General features: G+C 46.5%; 7 non-coding genes and 1 pseudogene across 7 annotated transcripts; all 8 read right to left on the bottom strand.

Annotated features, from left to right (window-relative positions):
• LOC142272214 (U2 spliceosomal RNA) lies at positions 1-154 on the bottom strand (annotated as a pseudogene; the record flags this gene model as incomplete).
• A 1,387-nt stretch (positions 155-1,541) lies between these two features.
• Positions 1,542-1,732, bottom strand: LOC142272212 (U2 spliceosomal RNA). The gene has a single exon (XR_012737124.1). It is a non-coding gene; the product is annotated as a U2 spliceosomal RNA (small nuclear RNA).
• A 1,387-nt stretch (positions 1,733-3,119) lies between these two features.
• Positions 3,120-3,310, bottom strand: LOC142272210 (U2 spliceosomal RNA). The gene has a single exon (XR_012737123.1). It is a non-coding gene; the product is annotated as a U2 spliceosomal RNA (small nuclear RNA).
• A 1,387-nt stretch (positions 3,311-4,697) lies between these two features.
• LOC142272209 (U2 spliceosomal RNA) lies at positions 4,698-4,888 on the bottom strand. Its single transcript, XR_012737122.1, has one exon. It is a non-coding gene; the product is annotated as a U2 spliceosomal RNA (small nuclear RNA).
• A 1,387-nt stretch (positions 4,889-6,275) lies between these two features.
• LOC142272207 (U2 spliceosomal RNA) lies at positions 6,276-6,466 on the bottom strand. Its single transcript, XR_012737120.1, has one exon. It is a non-coding gene; the product is annotated as a U2 spliceosomal RNA (small nuclear RNA).
• A 1,387-nt stretch (positions 6,467-7,853) lies between these two features.
• On the bottom strand, positions 7,854-8,044 carry LOC142272206 (U2 spliceosomal RNA). The gene has a single exon (XR_012737119.1). It is a non-coding gene; the product is annotated as a U2 spliceosomal RNA (small nuclear RNA).
• Positions 8,045-9,431: 1,387 nt separating this feature from the next.
• On the bottom strand, positions 9,432-9,622 carry LOC142272205 (U2 spliceosomal RNA). The gene has a single exon (XR_012737118.1). It is a non-coding gene; the product is annotated as a U2 spliceosomal RNA (small nuclear RNA).
• A 1,387-nt stretch (positions 9,623-11,009) lies between these two features.
• On the bottom strand, positions 11,010-11,200 carry LOC142272204 (U2 spliceosomal RNA). The gene has a single exon (XR_012737117.1). It is a non-coding gene; the product is annotated as a U2 spliceosomal RNA (small nuclear RNA).
• Positions 11,201-12,096: the final 896 nt, after the last annotated feature.

Genomic DNA, 12,096 nt, shown 5'->3' with positions numbered 1-12,096 from the left:
GTCAATGCGTGGAGTGGACAGAGCAAGCTCTTTTTCCATCTCCCTGTTCTAAAAATCCATTTAATATATGGTCCCCAGATAGGGGACGTATCAGATATTAAACTGATAAGAACAGATACTACACTTGATCTTAGCCAAAAGGCCGAGAAGCGATAACCAGAATTGGTTTGGGCCTCGAGTGGCACCCTGGCCTATGCCGGACACATCTTAGGGAGAGAGAGCGAGAGGGAGACAAACCCACGCCTACACAAGACATTTTGTCACCCAAGCCAACCCTTGAAAAGGCTGCTTTGCAGAGCCAAAACAAGAAGAATGGTGCGTTTTGCAGCCGCCGCCCACTGCAATGAATCTGAATAACTCCTCCTTTAGGGCGCAAGCAACTCCCCTCCCCCTTGCAGTCTTTCCAATTCACGATACAAAAAGACGGACAGGACAGGTTGCCTGACTTTCCGTCACTGCCACCCTTTGCCATCCTTACCCGTAGAAAGCCCTTTCATCATCCCCAAACCCTAATCTTTTCCCTTTCCTTCCCAGCCCCCAAACCCTGCCCTCTGTACCTTTCTCACCACCCGCTTCCCTTCTCCTGTCATCCCCCTACCACCCGGGAAAAAAAGAGATTGCCCCCTCCTTCCACTAGCCCACCCTCCCACCCAAAGAACAACTTCTTCTGCGCAGCTTGTTTTCTAGGCAGCAGCGCTATTGTGATGTCATCGGGGGGCATTGTGACAAGCCGCCAGTGTTCCGTCTCTTCATGTTGTGCACAGTTCAAACGGAAAATACATCAACAGGCAGACTACAGAAAAGCTTACTATCAAAGGTTAGAGGGGGGCTTTCTCAGAGGGCTTTTTACAGTTTTTCTATTCCCAATTAGCCGTTTAAGTGTACTTATTGAAAGTAGTAATTCTTTCATAGGCCGCCCTTTCTTAGTATTTGACGTTCCTTATATTGCGGTATGAGGCTTCGCAGTAGGTTGCAAACATTCATCACCCATGACTGTCCCCAATTGAGCTCAGAAGCTCAATGTCTATCATGACCTCTCTTTTAGAATGTCCAAGAGCAAGCAAACTATTCCTCCAGGAGAGGGCGCCAACAGACTACTAAAGAGATCATCATTACTCAAAGAAAACCCCAAAAACCAATGCATGATAGGAATAAACAGGTAACTTTCTTTGGAGTGGAAGCGGAGAGATCGCACCAGATGCCAATTCTAGATGTTATCACACCTGTGGTCACTGCAGCAGCAGGTGAATCCACTTTGTCCAAAAGGGATCTATTCCATTCAATTGCAAATGATCTAGATAAGACAGAGAACTGCAGCACGGGGACATAGCCGAGTTGGTCAGGTTGAGTGGTGATGAGTTTGCTATTTGGATGAATAAAGAAAGTCAAAAGTGTGAAAGATAAAAAACAAAAGGAGGAAGTGTGAAAAGTGAATGGGCCAAATTGAGGTGCATATGAAGACGTATGCTTTCTTCCAATTCATTAAATCGGGCTAATATGAATCAGGTGAATTGAGTTCTGCTTTTGGAAACTGGGTTAAGAAGGGGTGCACCGTTCCTGGAGGTACTGCAATACCAGGTCAATGCGTGGAGTGGACAGAGCAAGCTCTTTTTCCATCTCCCTGTTCTAAAAATCCATTTAATATATGGTCCCCAGATAGGGGACGTATCAGATATTAAACTGATAAGAACAGATACTACACTTGATCTTAGCCAAAAGGCCGAGAAGCGATAACCAGAATTGGTTTGGGCCTCGAGTGGCACCCTGGCCTATGCCGGACACATCTTAGGGAGAGAGAGCGAGAGGGAGACAAACCCACGCCTACACAAGACATTTTGTCACCCAAGCCAACCCTTGAAAAGGCTGCTTTGCAGAGCCAAAACAAGAAGAATGGTGCGTTTTGCAGCCGCCGCCCACTGCAATGAATCTGAATAACTCCTCCTTTAGGGCGCAAGCAACTCCCCTCCCCCTTGCAGTCTTTCCAATTCACGATACAAAAAGACGGACAGGACAGGTTGCCTGACTTTCCGTCACTGCCACCCTTTGCCATCCTTACCCGTAGAAAGCCCTTTCATCATCCCCAAACCCTAATCTTTTCCCTTTCCTTCCCAGCCCCCAAACCCTGCCCTCTGTACCTTTCTCACCACCCGCTTCCCTTCTCCTGTCATCCCCCTACCACCCGGGAAAAAAAGAGATTGCCCCCTCCTTCCACTAGCCCACCCTCCCACCCAAAGAACAACTTCTTCTGCGCAGCTTGTTTTCTAGGCAGCAGCGCTATTGTGATGTCATCGGGGGGCATTGTGACAAGCCGCCAGTGTTCCGTCTCTTCATGTTGTGCACAGTTCAAACGGAAAATACATCAACAGGCAGACTACAGAAAAGCTTACTATCAAAGGTTAGAGGGGGGCTTTCTCAGAGGGCTTTTTACAGTTTTTCTATTCCCAATTAGCCGTTTAAGTGTACTTATTGAAAGTAGTAATTCTTTCATAGGCCGCCCTTTCTTAGTATTTGACGTTCCTTATATTGCGGTATGAGGCTTCGCAGTAGGTTGCAAACATTCATCACCCATGACTGTCCCCAATTGAGCTCAGAAGCTCAATGTCTATCATGACCTCTCTTTTAGAATGTCCAAGAGCAAGCAAACTATTCCTCCAGGAGAGGGCGCCAACAGACTACTAAAGAGATCATCATTACTCAAAGAAAACCCCAAAAACCAATGCATGATAGGAATAAACAGGTAACTTTCTTTGGAGTGGAAGCGGAGAGATCGCACCAGATGCCAATTCTAGATGTTATCACACCTGTGGTCACTGCAGCAGCAGGTGAATCCACTTTGTCCAAAAGGGATCTATTCCATTCAATTGCAAATGATCTAGATAAGACAGAGAACTGCAGCACGGGGACATAGCCGAGTTGGTCAGGTTGAGTGGTGATGAGTTTGCTATTTGGATGAATAAAGAAAGTCAAAAGTGTGAAAGATAAAAAACAAAAGGAGGAAGTGTGAAAAGTGAATGGGCCAAATTGAGGTGCATATGAAGACGTATGCTTTCTTCCAATTCATTAAATCGGGCTAATATGAATCAGGTGAATTGAGTTCTGCTTTTGGAAACTGGGTTAAGAAGGGGTGCACCGTTCCTGGAGGTACTGCAATACCAGGTCAATGCGTGGAGTGGACAGAGCAAGCTCTTTTTCCATCTCCCTGTTCTAAAAATCCATTTAATATATGGTCCCCAGATAGGGGACGTATCAGATATTAAACTGATAAGAACAGATACTACACTTGATCTTAGCCAAAAGGCCGAGAAGCGATAACCAGAATTGGTTTGGGCCTCGAGTGGCACCCTGGCCTATGCCGGACACATCTTAGGGAGAGAGAGCGAGAGGGAGACAAACCCACGCCTACACAAGACATTTTGTCACCCAAGCCAACCCTTGAAAAGGCTGCTTTGCAGAGCCAAAACAAGAAGAATGGTGCGTTTTGCAGCCGCCGCCCACTGCAATGAATCTGAATAACTCCTCCTTTAGGGCGCAAGCAACTCCCCTCCCCCTTGCAGTCTTTCCAATTCACGATACAAAAAGACGGACAGGACAGGTTGCCTGACTTTCCGTCACTGCCACCCTTTGCCATCCTTACCCGTAGAAAGCCCTTTCATCATCCCCAAACCCTAATCTTTTCCCTTTCCTTCCCAGCCCCCAAACCCTGCCCTCTGTACCTTTCTCACCACCCGCTTCCCTTCTCCTGTCATCCCCCTACCACCCGGGAAAAAAAGAGATTGCCCCCTCCTTCCACTAGCCCACCCTCCCACCCAAAGAACAACTTCTTCTGCGCAGCTTGTTTTCTAGGCAGCAGCGCTATTGTGATGTCATCGGGGGGCATTGTGACAAGCCGCCAGTGTTCCGTCTCTTCATGTTGTGCACAGTTCAAACGGAAAATACATCAACAGGCAGACTACAGAAAAGCTTACTATCAAAGGTTAGAGGGGGGCTTTCTCAGAGGGCTTTTTACAGTTTTTCTATTCCCAATTAGCCGTTTAAGTGTACTTATTGAAAGTAGTAATTCTTTCATAGGCCGCCCTTTCTTAGTATTTGACGTTCCTTATATTGCGGTATGAGGCTTCGCAGTAGGTTGCAAACATTCATCACCCATGACTGTCCCCAATTGAGCTCAGAAGCTCAATGTCTATCATGACCTCTCTTTTAGAATGTCCAAGAGCAAGCAAACTATTCCTCCAGGAGAGGGCGCCAACAGACTACTAAAGAGATCATCATTACTCAAAGAAAACCCCAAAAACCAATGCATGATAGGAATAAACAGGTAACTTTCTTTGGAGTGGAAGCGGAGAGATCGCACCAGATGCCAATTCTAGATGTTATCACACCTGTGGTCACTGCAGCAGCAGGTGAATCCACTTTGTCCAAAAGGGATCTATTCCATTCAATTGCAAATGATCTAGATAAGACAGAGAACTGCAGCACGGGGACATAGCCGAGTTGGTCAGGTTGAGTGGTGATGAGTTTGCTATTTGGATGAATAAAGAAAGTCAAAAGTGTGAAAGATAAAAAACAAAAGGAGGAAGTGTGAAAAGTGAATGGGCCAAATTGAGGTGCATATGAAGACGTATGCTTTCTTCCAATTCATTAAATCGGGCTAATATGAATCAGGTGAATTGAGTTCTGCTTTTGGAAACTGGGTTAAGAAGGGGTGCACCGTTCCTGGAGGTACTGCAATACCAGGTCAATGCGTGGAGTGGACAGAGCAAGCTCTTTTTCCATCTCCCTGTTCTAAAAATCCATTTAATATATGGTCCCCAGATAGGGGACGTATCAGATATTAAACTGATAAGAACAGATACTACACTTGATCTTAGCCAAAAGGCCGAGAAGCGATAACCAGAATTGGTTTGGGCCTCGAGTGGCACCCTGGCCTATGCCGGACACATCTTAGGGAGAGAGAGCGAGAGGGAGACAAACCCACGCCTACACAAGACATTTTGTCACCCAAGCCAACCCTTGAAAAGGCTGCTTTGCAGAGCCAAAACAAGAAGAATGGTGCGTTTTGCAGCCGCCGCCCACTGCAATGAATCTGAATAACTCCTCCTTTAGGGCGCAAGCAACTCCCCTCCCCCTTGCAGTCTTTCCAATTCACGATACAAAAAGACGGACAGGACAGGTTGCCTGACTTTCCGTCACTGCCACCCTTTGCCATCCTTACCCGTAGAAAGCCCTTTCATCATCCCCAAACCCTAATCTTTTCCCTTTCCTTCCCAGCCCCCAAACCCTGCCCTCTGTACCTTTCTCACCACCCGCTTCCCTTCTCCTGTCATCCCCCTACCACCCGGGAAAAAAAGAGATTGCCCCCTCCTTCCACTAGCCCACCCTCCCACCCAAAGAACAACTTCTTCTGCGCAGCTTGTTTTCTAGGCAGCAGCGCTATTGTGATGTCATCGGGGGGCATTGTGACAAGCCGCCAGTGTTCCGTCTCTTCATGTTGTGCACAGTTCAAACGGAAAATACATCAACAGGCAGACTACAGAAAAGCTTACTATCAAAGGTTAGAGGGGGGCTTTCTCAGAGGGCTTTTTACAGTTTTTCTATTCCCAATTAGCCGTTTAAGTGTACTTATTGAAAGTAGTAATTCTTTCATAGGCCGCCCTTTCTTAGTATTTGACGTTCCTTATATTGCGGTATGAGGCTTCGCAGTAGGTTGCAAACATTCATCACCCATGACTGTCCCCAATTGAGCTCAGAAGCTCAATGTCTATCATGACCTCTCTTTTAGAATGTCCAAGAGCAAGCAAACTATTCCTCCAGGAGAGGGCGCCAACAGACTACTAAAGAGATCATCATTACTCAAAGAAAACCCCAAAAACCAATGCATGATAGGAATAAACAGGTAACTTTCTTTGGAGTGGAAGCGGAGAGATCGCACCAGATGCCAATTCTAGATGTTATCACACCTGTGGTCACTGCAGCAGCAGGTGAATCCACTTTGTCCAAAAGGGATCTATTCCATTCAATTGCAAATGATCTAGATAAGACAGAGAACTGCAGCACGGGGACATAGCCGAGTTGGTCAGGTTGAGTGGTGATGAGTTTGCTATTTGGATGAATAAAGAAAGTCAAAAGTGTGAAAGATAAAAAACAAAAGGAGGAAGTGTGAAAAGTGAATGGGCCAAATTGAGGTGCATATGAAGACGTATGCTTTCTTCCAATTCATTAAATCGGGCTAATATGAATCAGGTGAATTGAGTTCTGCTTTTGGAAACTGGGTTAAGAAGGGGTGCACCGTTCCTGGAGGTACTGCAATACCAGGTCAATGCGTGGAGTGGACAGAGCAAGCTCTTTTTCCATCTCCCTGTTCTAAAAATCCATTTAATATATGGTCCCCAGATAGGGGACGTATCAGATATTAAACTGATAAGAACAGATACTACACTTGATCTTAGCCAAAAGGCCGAGAAGCGATAACCAGAATTGGTTTGGGCCTCGAGTGGCACCCTGGCCTATGCCGGACACATCTTAGGGAGAGAGAGCGAGAGGGAGACAAACCCACGCCTACACAAGACATTTTGTCACCCAAGCCAACCCTTGAAAAGGCTGCTTTGCAGAGCCAAAACAAGAAGAATGGTGCGTTTTGCAGCCGCCGCCCACTGCAATGAATCTGAATAACTCCTCCTTTAGGGCGCAAGCAACTCCCCTCCCCCTTGCAGTCTTTCCAATTCACGATACAAAAAGACGGACAGGACAGGTTGCCTGACTTTCCGTCACTGCCACCCTTTGCCATCCTTACCCGTAGAAAGCCCTTTCATCATCCCCAAACCCTAATCTTTTCCCTTTCCTTCCCAGCCCCCAAACCCTGCCCTCTGTACCTTTCTCACCACCCGCTTCCCTTCTCCTGTCATCCCCCTACCACCCGGGAAAAAAAGAGATTGCCCCCTCCTTCCACTAGCCCACCCTCCCACCCAAAGAACAACTTCTTCTGCGCAGCTTGTTTTCTAGGCAGCAGCGCTATTGTGATGTCATCGGGGGGCATTGTGACAAGCCGCCAGTGTTCCGTCTCTTCATGTTGTGCACAGTTCAAACGGAAAATACATCAACAGGCAGACTACAGAAAAGCTTACTATCAAAGGTTAGAGGGGGGCTTTCTCAGAGGGCTTTTTACAGTTTTTCTATTCCCAATTAGCCGTTTAAGTGTACTTATTGAAAGTAGTAATTCTTTCATAGGCCGCCCTTTCTTAGTATTTGACGTTCCTTATATTGCGGTATGAGGCTTCGCAGTAGGTTGCAAACATTCATCACCCATGACTGTCCCCAATTGAGCTCAGAAGCTCAATGTCTATCATGACCTCTCTTTTAGAATGTCCAAGAGCAAGCAAACTATTCCTCCAGGAGAGGGCGCCAACAGACTACTAAAGAGATCATCATTACTCAAAGAAAACCCCAAAAACCAATGCATGATAGGAATAAACAGGTAACTTTCTTTGGAGTGGAAGCGGAGAGATCGCACCAGATGCCAATTCTAGATGTTATCACACCTGTGGTCACTGCAGCAGCAGGTGAATCCACTTTGTCCAAAAGGGATCTATTCCATTCAATTGCAAATGATCTAGATAAGACAGAGAACTGCAGCACGGGGACATAGCCGAGTTGGTCAGGTTGAGTGGTGATGAGTTTGCTATTTGGATGAATAAAGAAAGTCAAAAGTGTGAAAGATAAAAAACAAAAGGAGGAAGTGTGAAAAGTGAATGGGCCAAATTGAGGTGCATATGAAGACGTATGCTTTCTTCCAATTCATTAAATCGGGCTAATATGAATCAGGTGAATTGAGTTCTGCTTTTGGAAACTGGGTTAAGAAGGGGTGCACCGTTCCTGGAGGTACTGCAATACCAGGTCAATGCGTGGAGTGGACAGAGCAAGCTCTTTTTCCATCTCCCTGTTCTAAAAATCCATTTAATATATGGTCCCCAGATAGGGGACGTATCAGATATTAAACTGATAAGAACAGATACTACACTTGATCTTAGCCAAAAGGCCGAGAAGCGATAACCAGAATTGGTTTGGGCCTCGAGTGGCACCCTGGCCTATGCCGGACACATCTTAGGGAGAGAGAGCGAGAGGGAGACAAACCCACGCCTACACAAGACATTTTGTCACCCAAGCCAACCCTTGAAAAGGCTGCTTTGCAGAGCCAAAACAAGAAGAATGGTGCGTTTTGCAGCCGCCGCCCACTGCAATGAATCTGAATAACTCCTCCTTTAGGGCGCAAGCAACTCCCCTCCCCCTTGCAGTCTTTCCAATTCACGATACAAAAAGACGGACAGGACAGGTTGCCTGACTTTCCGTCACTGCCACCCTTTGCCATCCTTACCCGTAGAAAGCCCTTTCATCATCCCCAAACCCTAATCTTTTCCCTTTCCTTCCCAGCCCCCAAACCCTGCCCTCTGTACCTTTCTCACCACCCGCTTCCCTTCTCCTGTCATCCCCCTACCACCCGGGAAAAAAAGAGATTGCCCCCTCCTTCCACTAGCCCACCCTCCCACCCAAAGAACAACTTCTTCTGCGCAGCTTGTTTTCTAGGCAGCAGCGCTATTGTGATGTCATCGGGGGGCATTGTGACAAGCCGCCAGTGTTCCGTCTCTTCATGTTGTGCACAGTTCAAACGGAAAATACATCAACAGGCAGACTACAGAAAAGCTTACTATCAAAGGTTAGAGGGGGGCTTTCTCAGAGGGCTTTTTACAGTTTTTCTATTCCCAATTAGCCGTTTAAGTGTACTTATTGAAAGTAGTAATTCTTTCATAGGCCGCCCTTTCTTAGTATTTGACGTTCCTTATATTGCGGTATGAGGCTTCGCAGTAGGTTGCAAACATTCATCACCCATGACTGTCCCCAATTGAGCTCAGAAGCTCAATGTCTATCATGACCTCTCTTTTAGAATGTCCAAGAGCAAGCAAACTATTCCTCCAGGAGAGGGCGCCAACAGACTACTAAAGAGATCATCATTACTCAAAGAAAACCCCAAAAACCAATGCATGATAGGAATAAACAGGTAACTTTCTTTGGAGTGGAAGCGGAGAGATCGCACCAGATGCCAATTCTAGATGTTATCACACCTGTGGTCACTGCAGCAGCAGGTGAATCCACTTTGTCCAAAAGGGATCTATTCCATTCAATTGCAAATGATCTAGATAAGACAGAGAACTGCAGCACGGGGACATAGCCGAGTTGGTCAGGTTGAGTGGTGATGAGTTTGCTATTTGGATGAATAAAGAAAGTCAAAAGTGTGAAAGATAAAAAACAAAAGGAGGAAGTGTGAAAAGTGAATGGGCCAAATTGAGGTGCATATGAAGACGTATGCTTTCTTCCAATTCATTAAATCGGGCTAATATGAATCAGGTGAATTGAGTTCTGCTTTTGGAAACTGGGTTATGAAGGGGTGCACCGTTCCTGGAGGTACTGCAATACCAGGTCAATGCGTGGAGTGGACAGAGCAAGCTCTTTTTCCATCTCCCTGTTCTAAAAATCCATTTAATATATGGTCCCCAGATAGGGGACGTATCAGATATTAAACTGATAAGAACAGATACTACACTTGATCTTAGCCAAAAGGCCGAGAAGCGATAACCAGAATTGGTTTGGGCCTCGAGTGGCACCCTGGCCTATGCCGGACACATCTTAGGGAGAGAGAGCGAGAGGGAGACAAACCCACGCCTACACAAGACATTTTGTCACCCAAGCCAACCCTTGAAAAGGCTGCTTTGCAGAGCCAAAACAAGAAGAATGGTGCGTTTTGCAGCCGCCGCCCACTGCAATGAATCTGAATAACTCCTCCTTTAGGGCGCAAGCAACTCCCCTCCCCCTTGCAGTCTTTCCAATTCACGATACAAAAAGACGGACAGGACAGGTTGCCTGACTTTCCGTCACTGCCACCCTTTGCCATCCTTACCCGTAGAAAGCCCTTTCATCATCCCCAAACCCTAATCTTTTCCCTTTCCTTCCCAGCCCCCAAACCCTGCCCTCTGTACCTTTCTCACCACCCGCTTCCCTTCTCCTGTCATCCCCCTACCACCCGGGAAAAAAAGAGATTGCCCCCTCCTTCCACTAGCCCACCCTCCCACCCAAAGAACAACTTCTTCTACGCAGCTTGTTTTCTAGGCAGCAGCGCTATTGTGATGTCATCGGGGGGCATTGTGACAAGCCGCCAGTGTTCCGTCTCTTCATGTTGTGCACAGTTCAAACGGAAAATACATCAACAGGCAGACTACAGAAAAGCTTACTATCAAAGGTTAGAGGGGGGCTTTCTCAGAGGGCTTTTTAGAGTTTTTCTATTCCCAATTAGCCGTTTAAGTGTACTTATTGAAAGTAGTAATTCTTTCATAGGCCGCCCTTTCTTAGTATTTGACGTTCCTTATATTGCGGTATGAGGCTTCGCAGTAGGTTGCAAACATTCATCACCCATGACTGTCCCCAATTGAGCTCAGAAGCTCAATGTCTATCATGACCTCTCTTTTAGAATGTCCAAGAGCAAGCAAACTATTCCTCCAGGAGAGGGCGCCAACAGACTACTAAAGAGATCATCATTACTCAAAGAAAACCCCAAAAACCAATGCATGATAGGAATAAACAGGTAACTTTCTTTGGAGTGGAAGCGGAGACATCGCACCAGATGCCAATTCTAGATGTTATCACACCTGTGGTCACTGCAGCAGCAGGTGAATCCACTTTGTCCAAAAGGGATCTATTCCATTCAATTGCAAATGATCTAGATAAGACAGAGAACTGCAGCACGGGGACATAGCCGAGTTGGTCAGGTTGAGTGGTGATGAGTTTGCTATTTGGATGAATAAAGAAAGTCAAAAGTGTGAAAGATAAAAAACAAAAGGAGGAAGTGTGAAAAGTGAATGGGCCAAATTGAGGTGCATATGAAGACGTATGCTTTCTTCCAATTCATTAAATCGGGCTAATATGAATCAGGTGAATTGAGTTCTGCTTTTGGAAACTGGGTTAAGAAGGGGTGCACCGTTCCTGGAGGTACTGCAATACCAGGTCAATGCGTGGAGTGGACAGAGCAAGCTCTTTTTCCATCTCCCTGTTCTAAAAATCCATTTAATATATGGTCCCCAGATAGGGGACGTATCAGATATTAAACTGATAAGAACAGATACTACACTTGATCTTAGCCAAAAGGCCGAGAAGCGATAACCAGAATTGGTTTGGGCCTCGAGTGGCACCCTGGCCTATGCCGGACACATCTTAGGGAGAGAGAGCGAGAGGGAGACAAACCCACGCCTACACAAGACATTTTGTCACCCAAGCCAACCCTTGAAAAGGCTGCTTTGCAGAGCCAAAACAAGAAGAATGGTGCGTTTTGCAGCCGCCGCCCACTGCAATGAATCTGAATAACTCCTCCTTTAGGGCGCAAGCAACTCCCCTCCCCCTTGCAGTCTTTCCAATTCACGATACAAAAAGACGGACAGGACAGGTTGCCTGACTTTCCGTCACTGCCACCCTTTGCCATCCTTACCCGTAGAAAGCCCTTTCATCATCCCCAAACCCTAATCTTTTCCCTTTCCTTCCCAGCCCCCAAACCCTGCCCTCTGTACCTTTCTCACCACCCGCTTCCCTTCTCCTGTCATCCCCCTACCACCCGGGAAAAAAAGAGATTGCCCCCTCCTTCCACTAGCCCACCCTCCCACCCAAAGAACAACTTCTTCTGCGCAGCTTGTTTTCTAGGCAGCAGCGCTATTGTGATGTCATCGGGGGGCATTGTGACAAGCCGCCAGTGTTCCGTCTCTTCATGTTGTGCACAGTTCAAACGGAAAATACATCAACAGGCAGACTACAGAAAAGCTTACTATCAAAGGTTAGAGGGGGGCTTTCTCAGAGGGCTTTTTACAGTTTTTCTATTCCCAATTAGCCGTTTAAGTGTACTTATTGAAAGTAGTAATTCTTTCATAGGCCGCCCTTTCTTAGTATTTGACGTTCCTTATATTGCGGTATGAGGCTTCGCAGTAGGTTGCAAACATTCATCACCCATGACTGTCCCCAATTGAGCTCAGAAGCTCAATGTCTATCATGACCTCTCTTTTAGAATGT

This window comes from Anomaloglossus baeobatrachus, unplaced genomic scaffold (genome assembly GCF_048569485.1).
Source record: "Anomaloglossus baeobatrachus isolate aAnoBae1 unplaced genomic scaffold, aAnoBae1.hap1 Scaffold_3468, whole genome shotgun sequence".
NCBI classification, from domain to species: domain Eukaryota; kingdom Metazoa; phylum Chordata; class Amphibia; order Anura; family Aromobatidae; genus Anomaloglossus; species Anomaloglossus baeobatrachus.
The sequence above is the reverse complement of the archived record's forward strand: the minus strand, read 5'-3'. Positions and strand labels throughout refer to the sequence as shown.